Genomic DNA, 15,058 nt, shown 5'->3' on the forward strand with positions numbered 1-15,058 from the left:
TTGGCTTGGGCTGTTGTCTAAGTCATCCATGTACCAAAAAGCAACTGTACTCGCAGGCACATCTTTACTGACAGAAATAATCACAAAGCTGCAGTTATATCTCCTTAGATTCGGATGGTTCACCAGACGTGAGAAGGAAGGAAGAAAGGATGGATACATACTGGGATTTACTTTAAACCATCCATATAACCCTACCCATTCTGGTACTAGATGGGATTCAAATACTAAAATATTGGAATAATATTGTCCTGGCAATACTTCTGAATCAGACAAGGCCGTGAAATATCTACAGAGAGTGGCTTACAAAGCTCTAAATTTGGGCCACGCATTCAAACTTCTGGTTGCTTAACCAACCTACCTTTTCCAAATGTTCAGGTGCAGCAGGACCATTCAAATACTAATAGAAGCTTACACCAAGGATGAGCATATCTTGTGGCAATGACAAGACCAACAATTGTCTTTAAAGATACCCTCAAAATTTACTCTCCTAGTCGGCCTTTGAATACGATTGCCCTTCTAAGATCAATACCCTTCTGAGCACCAGTTTTGCACCATCTGAGTTTGTCCTAGGAGTTATTACAAGGAGCAAGGGATTGAATTTGACCAAAGAGAAATGTAGGCTGGGTGTAGGTTTCCTCTTGATGGCAATATTTATAGTCTGTAGGATGGTTCATTTGTTTGAAGCAGACAACATTGCTTGGGAAATTTAGATAGGACAAGGCACCTCAGAATCATTATGAGGAACTATCTTATCCCAGTCCTGGGAGAATGGACAAGATGGCATAAGAATTTTGTCTTGGATTTATCTGATCCTCTGATTACTGTGTGTTTATATCATTTGCAGTTGAATTTGCTTTTATCCAGCCCCTGATGCTGAAATGTGTAGGCAGGCAATTCAGGAGCTGCTGTGTTTGTATAACTGTAAACTAGGTTTGTAGCAGTTTAATTTGTAATATTAATAATGTCACCTAAGTTTAATGATACCAATTATAATGCAGTAAATATTGTTTACAAGATTACAAGTAGCCATAAGAAAACATGAATTTGCATGCTCAGTCAAACTTTCAAAACATATTATTTTTAAAAAGTGAAAAAAAAAAGTTTCACTTTCATATGCCAGTATTTCTCCTGATCTCAAAGAAGGATAATTATTACAAATAAATATTTGCAAGTGGAGACATTCCCGTCTAATGTGTCGTCTCCTCTCACTGGCTTTGCTTCCACAGATTGAGCTGTTACATTAAGTTGCCCATTCCAGCCAAGTGGAAGATGACAGGTGATCTCACTGACAGGTGATTATGAGCTGTGATGCACAGAGTGAGGAAGAGGAAGGGAAAGAGGCAGTCACACTTCAAGAGAGAAACGCTGCGCTTGCACCCTCATGACTATAAACGCTTCGGCTCCTCTGAGGAATGACAGCTGGGTAGGAATACAGGAAACACCAATTTAATCAGATAGAGTAGGACTTCCATAAGTGCTCTCTTCCGGCTTAACTGCTCCCCTTGAAACTCATAGATGGAAACAGAGGTGAGCCAATAATGCTCAGTACTATGGAAAATCCCACCAGCAGCGCGTCCCCTTCTGCTTCTGCAGTATCATTCTGTACCATGTGCTGTATCCAGAGGAGGGACACAGAGTACTAGAATTGGAGAGGAGATCGAGTACAGTCCCCTGCACTCGTGGCAGAAGCAAACACCATCTAGATTACTCGTGAAGGGTGTTTGTTTCACGTGCTCTTAAACATCTCCAGTGACACAGATTCTACAATACGCTGGGTGGGTTTATCCAAACGTGTTCACCATGGACGTGCAACTGACTCTGATTTTCATCAGCGCAATTTTCTTTTCCTTAGCTCTCATAAAAAGGACCCAAATTGACAGCTTTGAAGCCTGATGCCCTTTCTCATTCTGCACAACAATATAGGTACTTTCAAGGCTGTTCCCCATTCTAACACTCCAAGTGCAGAAAGTGGGGGCCCACAGGAGACCTTACAAATATCTTGCCTCTATAGGGTTCTGCTTAAGTCTTCCCAAAGTCACAGATTCCCTGACCTTGGGAAGTAGCTGCCACCACCCAAGTGAGGAAACCCCTTTTTAGAACCTACGAAGACACACTTGGGATGCCTCCCCCATAGGATAACCCCAAATTCTTAACCCCCCTTTAGGAAAGGGCTTGAAAACAAAAAGAAAATAGTCTGCAGCTTCTGGTAGCTAACCTCCCAGTCTTAGGCATGTGTGCACAGCCCTCTTATTGCCTTCCAGGACACTAGAATCAAATCACTGCCTCAAAAAAAGCGATTTTATTACCAAAACAAAGAAGATATACTTTTAAAGTATATTTGGTTGCTAAGTGATACAGAGCAACTGAAAAAGAAAAAGATTAAAACACAGAGAATTACCTCCCTGGGATTGAGTTTAAAAGCTACAGTGTCCAGGGGGCCAGCCAGTACATCAGTCAGCCTGAGAAGTCCTGCACCAAACCCCAAATAAAAACAACCTGATTGTATCTGACTATATGTTTCCTTTCTACTTACTGTTATTTCAAGATTGCTCTGGAGGCCTGGATATTCCTGAAAACTTCCAAGCCTGGTTCCAGACTTAGTCCATCTATGTCTCTCTCCTCTGGCCACACAGAGGACTCACCCAGCAGATAACTGCTTCGATTCAAAAATCCCCCCTCTCTGCCCATTGACTGCCTGGCTGCTTGCCACCATAGGACCCACTATCTCTGAGTTTAACCCTTTTCAGGCGGTTTAGTTAACTGAATACTGGGATGTGTAGAAAAGGGGTGGTAGCCCTCCCACCCATCACAGGTACAGCATGGGCATGGATGGCTCAAGTCTCCTCTATGGTGCTCGGCCAATGAAACTCTAATGTAGAGGGGCCACTTCGGAGGGCAAAAGGCCTGCTTCAAACACATCCATTCGCTCTCTGCATTCTCTGCTGGCACTATCCAAGCCACTGCCTCCTCCACATCGCTTCCCTCCTCCTCAGCTCTTTGGAGGCTTGTGTGAACCTGATGACACTCTGGCCTCATTCCCCAAAGTCATGGTGAAGTGGTGACTACAGGCCAGGCACTATGAAGCACAAAATCCTGCAACACATACACATACAACCTTACAGCTTTGTCCAGCAAGGTAGCAGTATCATCTTAACAGGAATTCAGTGGTTTTGCCCTGCAGGGCAAGAACTAGTGCACAGACAAGTAGAATAGGAAGGTTTTCGGTCTGCATTGCCAATGCAGTTCTCAGAACATATTCAATGGCTCAGGGAGCTGATCATAAGTTACACAGCCTCTCACCTCTAGATCACTGCTTATATGCCATGAAGGCTGATAGGGACCAATCTGTCAGCAATACAATCTGACATCTGTTCGGTGGCCGATAGGAAACAGAAAGAGTGGATCTCCTCTTAAAGAGAAGGCACCTAAATCAAAAAAGCCACCATCCCAACCTGCACTCTGTGGGCAGTGTCAGGAGACAAATCAAGGCACTATCCTTTCATCTCCTCTCTTATGCCCCTTCCTTCTGTTTATTTTTCTCAGCGTTACCAGGAATTTTGATTTTCTGTGTGCAGAGGAGCAAATGGAAAGGGGAATGAGAGGATAAAGAAGGAAAGGCAGAGACTGTGTCTTTAGCCACAGCCTCTCAACATAATTTACAAGAGGGGGCAACTTAATAAATAACCCAAAGCTCCTGGGAACAGTGACCTAATCAAGATGTATAATTGCATGTCTTATCTAAATGAAAGCATCATTTCAGAAATGGTAATGTGCATCACCGTGGATTCAATTGCTATAGAGTTCAGCACTGAAGGGTAATTATAATGTTTAACAAATATATTCCCTTTGGGGGCCTGCAGTTAAAGATGCCATGTCCCTTCTCCCCGCTACGAAATTACCAAACATTCAAAATAGCTCCCTGCTTGCTGGCTTCTCATGGCCTTTCTGGGCTGTAGCTCTGTTGCCTTTTGCAGTGTGGAACTGCAACGGGTCTTCAGGAAGCCAGGACGTGTAGACCACATTCAGAGTTTACAAATATGTGAGCAATAAACTAAGCGAGAGAGTCAGAATTAGAGATGGAAAAGACCCTTTGGCCATCACATCAATGTCCCTGCTAGACTAGTATGGTTCCTTACAGCATGTGCTGTAGCATTTTGCCCAATTTAACTATAACTACATTGAACAGATGGGCTGTGTCTACACTAGCTCCCAACTAGTCATTAGTAATCTCCCGACACCCTACTTACCATGGCCCTTCCAAGTTGGGAGCTGGTGTAGACACAGCCATAATGTTCAATAGATTAATAGATCTCACTGTCTGGAAGTTGATATGAGTCTTAAAATTCCCCTTTTTAATTTCATCCCATTCCTCCGTCCTCATTATATTCACTGCAATACCTCCCGTCCCTCCTCAGTTTAAATGCCCATCAAATATGTGTAGATTGTTACCATAAACACTTGTAAACATAGCATTATGATGTATAATTGCATGCACCCTGACACCTCTATATTGCTCAGATACCTCCATCACAATTGTCCCTTTGGTGGACAGTCACAGCAGAGAGAGCCAACAAGGGGGTCCCATAGTGGCTACTCTGGAGATGTTATGGCCTTTTGTCCACCAGAAACTGGACTGAAACCATAAGACTATAAAACATAGGAACACAGGCTGGAAGTGACCTTCTGGGCAATCCTGTCATAAATTTATCAAACTCCATCTTAAAACCAGTTAGGTTTCTTGCCTCCCCTATTCCTATGGGAAGGCTGTTCCACAACGTTGCTCTGCTAGTGGTTAGAAACCTTCTAATTTCTAGCCTATACTTATCCCTGGACACTTTATACCCATTGTCTTTGGGCCATTGTTGTTCCCCATACGAAATAGCTCTCCTCTATCCAGGGTGTTTACTTCTTTGACCCCTTGCATATTTACAGAGCACAATCACAACCCCTCCCCGCCTTCATTTTCCTAGTCTAAACAAGCCCAGCTCTCAGTCTTCCTCATGAGATCACCTCTCATTCCTTTCATTGTTCTAGGAGCCCCTCCTTCAACCTGTTCTGGCTTGAATTTCCCCCACAAAACTACAAGCATATAGGCCACCCGACAGTAACACTTTCTGGTCACTACTGGCTAAGGTGAGATTAGAAGGATGAAAGGCACTGTATTGATGTTTGTGCTAATTTTTTTCCATCCAGGTGCAAAATAATTTTTTGTGTGCACCAAGGCATGTGTACCACCAGTAGAAACACATGGTGCTGGCTGCAGACATTTGAGCACTCTGCTAATGAGCTCTGCTGCATTTGACTGTCTCCTGGGTGGCCTCTGCTCATCTTACAGGGAACTCTGCACTGTTTCCTGGCGACAATACTTCAAGTTATCCAGACTCCAAAACCACTTCCTCACTTTCCTGGCTCGTCCCACTGAGCCGGGAGAACAGGACCCATTCTTCCCCTGGGATTCCCTAATAAAAGATCTTACAAAACACTATGCCCCCATCTGTCTCAGCTCACCCCAGTACTCACATGTCAAGAACTACAACAAATCACAGTATGGCAGGGCCACAGTCTCAAGGAGATGGGAATAGGGATCAACTTAGGTCACTGCTATAAGGAGCTGACATGCTTGCAGAGAATTTTTATTCTGATTTATTTAGTGCTAGGAATGATGGACAGATTTAACAGGGAAGACAATCTAGTTTAGAGACAGAGCTGTCAGCTGCAAAATAGCTGATCCCGCTTTGGGTTATTTGCAAGGAAAACAAATTTGAACCAGCCCCATATTCTGAGAATCTTTTAAAATCAACATTAATAAAAATAAAAAAGAGGGGGGAGAGAAAGGTGCATTTGGTTAAATGAATCACTTCTGTGTCGTCTCCATGATCCTGATTAGAACCCTGGTAAGGAAGGTTGAACACAATTTTGTTTGCTTCAGTCTTTCCTAATGTGTTCCATTTCATCTTAAATTTTATTTTGTCCTCCTTTCATCTGTGAAAGTAAAGAAGCACGGGGGGGGGGCGGGGAGAGCACAGAGAAGTTGACACAAATCTTGTTTTCCTCCTTTCTCTTCGCCCACGTCAATAACTCGGTTGGATCAGAAGTGAAGCTCAAGCAGAAATGAACCTTGTGTGATTGCCAAATGAAAAGCAGAAGGTGTATTGGAAAAGCAATATTGCCAATAAAGTTAAATTACTAGAGAGACAGCCTTCCCCTCCCCAACATTAGAGTCAGAAGGTTTTGAAGACTGGTATAAATTGTGTCTGCTTGTAATACCTACAAGATGTAACCTACTGCATCTTTAAGGAGCACTGTAGCTCCACCTATGGGAGAGGGACCGAAAGCTGTTGTAGGACTGTAAAGGGAGCGAGAGCATAGGAGACTGCATTGTCTCTAGAGAGGGCATAATACCGGCAACCAGGGCAGCTGTGTTATATTCTCAGCTCTGCCACTGACTAACTTCATGATGTTGGTCAAGTCACTTAGCTCTCTGCAGTTGTTTCCTTATCTGCAAACTGGCGAAAATGATGCTCACCCTTCTTTGTTAGGCCTTTTGTGATCAATATGGACAGTTCTCAGTATTGTGGGTTGGAATTTCAAACATGCACAGCACTGGCCTAATTCCCACTCACTTCCATGGGAGCAGCTTTGAGAGTTTTCGAAAGCCCTGCCCTATGTGTTGATCAAGCACCAGAGACGGCTGGCAGGCTGAGCAGTTCTGTTCACAGAGCTTGATTTGCACAAGGCTTGGACATCTGTGGGGAAGGAGGCCTGTAACAGCCTGGTTTGGCCAGGTTCACTTTTGGACAGGCAGAGTATAAAGGTAAGTTAGAAACTGACAAGCAGAGGGGGAGTACAGGGGATCCTCATCTTGCCTTACAGAGACACTGTTGGAGCTTTGTTTGCCTGAAAGCAGAAGCAAGCCTGGGGCCAGATTTACAACTAGGCACAATGGGCGTGTGCTGAGGGGCACCAGAGTACTAGGGTTGCCTTATACCCCTAAAACTGTATGCAACATGAAGGTCACCTATAAGCAAATCGGAGGTTCGGGGGGAGGAGTGCTGAAGATGGTGTGCCTAGGTGAGCATAAGGTGTAAATCAGACCTGAGTAAGGCTGGAGGGGAAAAGCACATAGCTAAACACCTCAGGAGCATAATGACAAGTTCATACAGCCTAAGACCTATTCATTCTCCACCAACGTCCCATCCCTCATGTAAGTACCTCTATACCCTCTCAGGGTCGATCTTCCAGGGTTTGATTTAGCATGCCTGGAACCATCCGGGCTCGACTGCCAACCCTGGTACTCCTCATTCTGGCAAGGTGTAAGGAAGGTTTATGGAAGAGTTTCTTCCATTCACCTTCCCCTGTGAGGATGACATGATAAGTCAATCATAAATATGTTGATTCCAGCTACGCAATTGTACGGCTGGAATTGTGTATCTAGGATCGACTTTCAGGTCTAGTGTAGACCTGCCCTTTTGGGAGGGGAGTAAATGGACAGAAAGCAAGGCTCACTGCAAAGCACAATGCCTTTCACCTAATGCTACTTGCCCACCCAGGTATCTTCCACACACACATTAGATCACAACCACACTGTGTTCTCCGCAGGATCAAGGCTTAACCAGGGAATTCACGAACCACTCACACCATGGAGGAGTTGGGCAGCCTCTTCTTTTGCTCGTGAGCCATAGCATAGACTAGCTTGGGCAGTCATGGAGCGCTCGTGCAGGCCTACAGTATGCAAAGGGTGACAGGCACATGCTGCATGGCTGGGGCCCATGCACTTATTGGGCTTAAAATCAAAAGCAACGGAGTGAACAAATGGCTTATCAAGCAGAGATTTTTCTCTTATGGAGGGTGTCCCGCTCAGATGCTGCCTGGGCGATGCGGAGTCTGTGTGTGGGCTGAGGGCAGCAGGAGGAATTCATTAGCATTTTGGTTGTTACATATTTATGTTCAGAAACAAGCACGAGGAGCAAAAAAGGAGCGCACAGGGGGAGTGCTCCTTTGCAAAAAAAAAAAAACTGTTCAGGCTTGCTGGGAGCCTACTAAAGGCTCCCAGTTGATCAGGACACATCAGGCAAAGCAATCAGAAGAAGGGAAAAAATTCCTTAGATTCCATAACCTTTCCTTGGGTCAACAGCAGTCTGGAGTCATAAATAGGTTAATCTGACAGCTGTCGGCGAAGGGGAGCCGTTTGCACCGACAGTGCTCCCTGACGGACAAGCTCACAGTGAAAAACCTGCGCAGCAGGGCTATTCATGAGAGAGAGCTGCGGAGGCAGTGAAACCCGAAACCTACAGAGGTTTTTTAGGTAAAGTTTCCAGCACAGAAAAGACCAATCTGCCTCAAAGGCTGTAACAGCATTCGAGTAGAAACAGGGGGGCAAAGGGGGGGCACATGATGGATCTAGTTTTAAGATGGAGTTTGATAGGTTCATGAACAGGATTACAGGACATGGCTGCTTACAACAGCAGTGGATTGGACTTGGTAACCTAAGAGCTTCTTCCAGTCGCACGTTCTGTGCAAAAAGGAATGCAAACCACAAATGTGAAAGAAACAGCGTCTATCTCAAGTTAATACCGTGCTTTCAACATCAGTGGTTTATATGAACATAATGGCCATTTTAGACCTGCAAGAGCTCCTCAGTAGGGCTGATTCAGGCTTGATTGCCAGAGAGGTGTACTCACAAAGACACCAACCTTCCTAAAGGAGCAGAGTTCTATCTCCTTTCTGCACCAGCTCCTGCCACTGCACCAGACAGGCATGCATTCTGTTCAGTGTATTTCGCCCAGTGAGCTGAGTATTCTGAAACAGTCGGTTAGTACCACTTTTCTCATTTTATACATAGCAAGATTTATCATAGAATCACAGAATCGGGCTGGAAGGGATCTCAGCAGATCACCTAGTCCAGCCCCCCGCCTAAAGCAAGATCATCTGCATCTAAACCATCCCAGCCATGACTATGTCAAGCTGGAACTTAAAAACTTCTAGGGATGGAGATTCCACCACCTCTCTTTGGTGATACATTCCAATGCTTCACCACCCGCCTGGTGAGATAGTTTTTTCCTAATATCCAGCCTACACCTCTCCCTCTGTAACTTCAGACCATTGCTCCTTGTTCTGCCATCTGTCACCACTGAGGACCGTCTCTCCATTCTCTTTACAGTCCCCTTTCAGAATGCTGAAGTCTGCTATCAAATCAACCCTCAGTCTTCTCTTCTTCAAACTAAATAAGCCCAAATCTCTCAGCCTCTCCTCACAGGACTTGCCCAAGTAGCTCTGTGACAGAGGCAGGAATAGAACCCAAGATTCATTACACCAACCCTGCGTCGTCCTTAATCAAAGCCCTATACCGATATTATGATACTTGTATAGGTTGAACCTCTCCAGTCCAGCACTCTTTCATTTGGCAATATCTGTAATCTGGCACGATTTTAATTAGCCAGATGACCATTTATCATGGGAGGGAGGGATAGCTCAGTGGTTTGCACATTGGCCTGCTAAACCCAGCACTGTGAACTCCACCCTTCAGGGGGCAATTTAGGGATCTGGGGCAACTTGAAAGGGGATGGTGCTTGGTCCTGCCAAGAGGGCAGAGGGGCGGACTCAATGACCTCCCAAGATCCCTCCCAGTTCTATGAGGTGTGTATCCCCATCTATTATTATTATCATGGGTGGCCAAGTTTCCCTTGGTCCCACAAAGTTTGTTTACAGCCCCCAGTCCTGGCTCTCTGTCCTGTGCTGTTATTTAGCTGTAATTAACCCCTAAATGTCTTCTAAGAGACCAGTAAGCAGTGGAAGCGTTGGTAATGCTGCTATACAATATTGATTTCCCCTGGACTGGCAAATTCTCTCCTTCAGCACTGAGTGCTGACTTAGACAGGTTCATCCTGTACATCCATGTTTATCACCAGTACATGTCTTCATTAGATATTGTTTGTTTGTTTGTCTAGGTATTCTTTATTTTCAATAAAAACTAAACAACCCTTTGAGTGAGAAAGATCAGAAGAGGGTGTGTGTGTGTCACTGAACCCAGGCAGGGAATACAAGAGTTGAGGATCAGAGTCCAAAATTTTGCAGATGCTCCAAGAAAAGAGGAGAAGCAGTCTCATTAGGCTGGGTTGTATTTTTAAACTACTGCTGCTCCCTTCAACTCTCATCTTCCCTCCAGGCAAAATCGGTAGCATTGGCTGCAATAAGTCAGCACTTTGATTACAATTGCCTCAATCACTAATAGGCAAGAAACATAATTAAATATCTTGCTTATTCAGTAAACAGGCTTTCCCTGGAGAAAATAACCTAGGCCTGCCCAAGAGAGAGGAGACAAACTTCCCCTAACTTTGAGGAGGGAAAAAAGGAGAGTTAAACCAGCACCATTTGAGGTCTTCTAACCCAACAGAATGTCCCAAGGCAGCTGGCTAATTGCCCTACTGAGTCTGGCACTAGAGAAACCCAGAAGAGGGCACAGAGGCACAAAATAAATGACTCTATTGACACAAAATAATAGCTACACAAAATGAAGAGCCAATGCACCTCAGCTGTTTTGAAATCACTGCTCTGGGCCAAAAGCTCATCAAGAAAATGGAATTTTTACATAATTTTCCCAGACAAAGTAATCTGTCATCTAATTCATCCAGTACAGTGCACCAGTCCTGTCCTTAAATACGTAGAGAAGTGCCACCGTAACATGATCAAAACCCGAGAACTTCTTCAGTTCTTGGCAAATCCTGCTACAGGCTTCACCCTTCAAAATGCTATCTGGAAATGTGCACGGATTTCCTTGTTTCCACTCCAATGGGCTGCACACAGCTCCTTGATAATGTGCATTCCCCAGGATGTAATCAGAGAGAGAAGTGAGAGGATGGGGAAAGAGTAAGATGGATTGGAAAGCCCCTGAGAAGAACTGGAATGCTGCTTTTTGGGGGCTGCTGTGAGGACGGTCCACAAAGTCTGTGGTAACCAACTGCATGAAAAAGTAATTTTTGGGTACTTCAGGAGTTATGTAAGATAAGAAAATAAGAGTAGGAACAAAATACCCTCAGTCATCAGGGTGCAACTTCATGGCAGGAATCAAGAAGGAATTCTTACTGCCCAGCCAACAAGGCACATTATGGAGATTGTACACTTCCATCTGAAGTGTCACACAAGTCTGACACCAGACTAGATAGACCACTGGAGTATAATCCACTGTGATAAATCCTAGGTTCTCAATGAGTAAGGACCATCCCACAGAGTCAGGTGGGCATAGCCCCACCTAAGCCCTTTGGTGAGAGGAGTGGACATGGATGGACGTTGGGTTCTCTTATAAATTGCTCAAGCTTACACCGTTTCAGTGGGAGCACATGTGTGTTTGCCCTATCCTGCTTGGTATGCTCAGCTGTGTGTGTAAGTCTAACGTCTGATGTCTGCAGCCACAGAAGGAGATAAAACCTAATGCTGCTGTAGCTAACAGAATAGCCCCTTCAATTCTGATGTCCCAGCACAAAGGGGACCCGGCCCCAGGTTCTATATAAGGTGCATTTGGAGCGTGCCAGGAGCAGAAGAGCCAGTGGCTTTGTCTACACTTACAAGTATAAAGTGCTGCTGCAGCTGGACTTGAACGCAGCAGCATAGTCAGGGCACCAGCACTGGGAAAAAGGTCTCCCAGTGCTGTAAGTAACCACTTTCATGAGTGGAGTAGTTATCAGCACTAGGAGACTGTTTTCTAGCACTTTACAGGGCTGTAACAAGCCCTATGCAACTTCTGTCCCCAGTAGTACAGTGACAAAGAGGTCGTCGTGTTAGTCTGTGTCTTCACAAAACAAAACAGCAGTCATGTTGCACTTTAAAGATCACAGAATTATTTAGTAGATGATGAGCTTTCATGGGACAGACCCACTTCTTCAGATCTGGAAAATTCTGACGCAAGTAAACTGGCACAATGAAAATCCAACGGAGTGATTAAAAAAATGAAATGAAAACTGACAAATCAGCAACATAGGACCGAAGGAGAGGGTGAAGGAGTGGAAGAGGGGGAAGTAAGTTACATACTGCAAGCATCTATTGAGTTATGTGACTTGCCCCGATCACTACGAATATCAAAGGTGAGGAAGCTGTCTTTGTAATACATAAGGTAATTGCTATCTCTATTAAGACCAAGCCACAAAGTGTTGAACTAGAGAATAAACTCTTTGTAATCTAGTATTAAAGTTTCCTTGTTTTAGGATGCAGATTTTCGGGTCTTTAACACTATGGCCTGCGCCATTGAAATGTTTTTGTGTTTTCAGATTCCTAATGTCCGATTTGTGTCCATTCATTCTTTGGTGAAGTGATTGTCTCAGCTGTCCAATATACACAGCAAAGAGGCGTTGCTGGCACATGATGGCATGTATAGCATTACTGGAAGTACAGGAATATGAGCCCCTGATCGTATAGCTGACATGGTTAGCTCTTGCGATTGTGTCTCCAGAGTAAACGTGTGCAGAACTATGTTAGTTTATGTAGTATGAACTCCATCTTCCCATACAGTGCAGAACGACTGATGCGTTTAAAGTCTAAACTCCAACCAAATTCTTGCCCATCAGGTGGAACTTACTTGGCAGTGCCCAAGAAGGATGAAAATGAGGAGTGAGTTCAAACCTAACACATACAGGTCATCGATGCCTCCAGAAGAACATGACTTCTTCTCTCCCTCCTCTTTCTTCTTCAGAAAACAGTTCATAATACCCTTTGCATGCTCACAACAGCATCGGTAGCCTTTGATGTCATTTGGCCAAGTTAAAAAGCCTCTTGGGCCTTCTTTAAAAATAAAAGATTTTAGATGCTTCCTTATTAATTGCTTTGACTTCTCAAGTTGCATTAAATATCTAAGCATCCACATGGGACTGGGGGAAGGAACACACCATGAAAGCTTAAAAGAAAAGGAAGTGGGGCAATATGAAACTTTCATGTGAGATAAGACGCTCAAAACACTGGTCTGATATCCCCCTGCAGTCAGGGGGTTCTCCTGGTTTCAATAATGTTTCATTTTCCCATGTGGGTGATATATTATATGAAGAGTTTAATGGAGGCATGATAGGATCTAAACTCAGGTGGTCTGGACCCTTTGGAACAGCTGCTGTGGGTTGTTGAGCTGCAGATTGGGGAATACAAACAGTGCCAGAAAGTCCTTTTTCTCCCCCGTTCAGAATCAGGAAATAAACGTCTGATGACCAAGTCAGCCAACCAGACCCATCAAAGAGAATCATGGCTCCAGCACTGGATCAGCATTTGGTGGGTGCTAAGGGGAAGGAATCAACACTTGTTTTTCTTTAAGTGACAAAAGGAAAACAAAAGTTGCATGATGGTCAGGATTATTTTTCCCCCAGGGGCACCTGCCATTGAAAGCCTCCATACAGGCTCTCCCATTTGGGGTTGTGGTCCATAAGGGGTCACGAGATAATTACCCGGGGCTGTGAACTACCAGTGTCCACCCCCAAACCCCACTTCATCCCCAGTATTTCTAATAGCATTAAATATTTTAAAGTTTTGTAACTTGGGGGGGGGGGTGCTCACACTCAGAGGCTTGCCATGGAAGAGGTCACCAGTACAGAAGTTTGAGAACCATCCGTGCAGAGATTTGTAAGGTGCCCCTGAGGACAGGGCTACTGTGTTCATTAAGAACACTGATTCTGATTAATTCATTTTTGTTGTCCCATCAGGAATGCATTCATCCAGTAGCACTTCCGCCGCTGCCCTAGCATGGAAAGGGATTCTTTGCTCGGATTGTAACAACGCAGATTAGCTAATTTGTTGCTCCAATTGCAACAACATTTTTGCCTACCTAATTCCTCTACCTGTTTCAAGGACTATCTGGCAGAAGGAGTGATGCTGCAGACATGAAATTACAGGGGGACCTGTGGTCTAATGCCGGCAGTGAAATACGCCCCTTTTGGAAAACAACAGTCACTTTTTTTTTAGCAAAAGCGGGCATTAGTCCCATTTGCTTTTGTCCCGCACAGGGGAGAGGTTCAGGCAGGGGGCAGGCAGTGGCTGGCCAGCAGTGATTCTAGTCCCACACAAGGAAGGGGGCAGGGCTTCCTGGATTCCCGTTGGGAAATCTGTTTACCCCTAGTTAAATGGTACATAATGGATCTGTGACATCTAGCTGGGCACGAGTTTAACAATCCCCTGACACGGTAATTGGACCCTAAACATGAACTGTCACAGCAAGCTATAATCATTAGCTGATAACACCGAACACGGCTTGCTTCAGTCGGCACTGACAAGGCAGGTAGGGTCCACATTGTTTCAGCTCTTCTGAATCCTTATAATCATGGTTCCAGACAGGATGATTTCCGAGCTGAAGAGGAACACTTTTGGGGCCTAGCCCTGCTTTCATGTAGTTAACGAGAGTTTGGAGCATGTGAGTGGTGTGGGGTCGAGTACATAGGACAGGTTGAACCTCTCTCATCCGGCACCCTTGGGACCTGACCGATGGTAAACAAGAGAATTTGCCAGATCACAGAAGGTCAATATTTTCTAACAAATTACCAACACTTCCACAGCTTGCTGGGCTCTTAGAAGACATTTAGAGGTAAATCGGAGCTAAATAACAGCACAGAACACTGAGAGCCAGGAGTAGTGGCTGGAAATAAACTTTATGGGACCACTGGAAACTTGGCCACACCCATGATAAGTGGTCGTCGGACGAACTAAAATCATGCCGGATTACAGAGTTTGCCAGATGAGAGAGTTCCAGGTTTGAGCAGTTCAACCTCTATTGATAAAAGTTAGTGTCCATGCAGATTTAATTAGAGGGCAAAGGAGGTTAGCTGGCATAACCAAAAAGAAAAATGCTTAACATTTGGCACTTGTTGAGTATGCTTCCTCTGAATATCCCAAAGCATTTGACAAACATGAGGGAATTTAGCCTCAGCCGACAATGAAGGTAAAGTATTATTAGCCTGTTTCTACAGCTGAGTAAGGTGAGGCACAGAAGCCGTAAGTGACAAACCCAAGGTCACAGAGCTAGTCATTGGCAGAGCTGGGGGAAGGACTTAGAAGTCCAACTCCTAGTGTTGCGCGTTAACTCTTATTTGGATTT

The 15,058-nt window shown here is 44.6% G+C and overlaps 1 protein-coding gene across 2 annotated transcripts in view; it reads right to left on the reverse strand.

Annotated features, from left to right (window-relative positions):
• PLXNA4 (plexin A4) overlaps positions 1-15,058 on the reverse strand; it is a 685,503-nt gene that overhangs the window by 435,837 nt on the left and 234,608 nt on the right. The gene's annotated exons all lie outside the window — the stretch shown is intronic.

The sequence above is a fragment of the Carettochelys insculpta genome, chromosome 1 (genome assembly GCF_033958435.1).
Source record: "Carettochelys insculpta isolate YL-2023 chromosome 1, ASM3395843v1, whole genome shotgun sequence".
Lineage (NCBI taxonomy): Eukaryota > Metazoa > Chordata > Testudines > Carettochelyidae > Carettochelys > Carettochelys insculpta.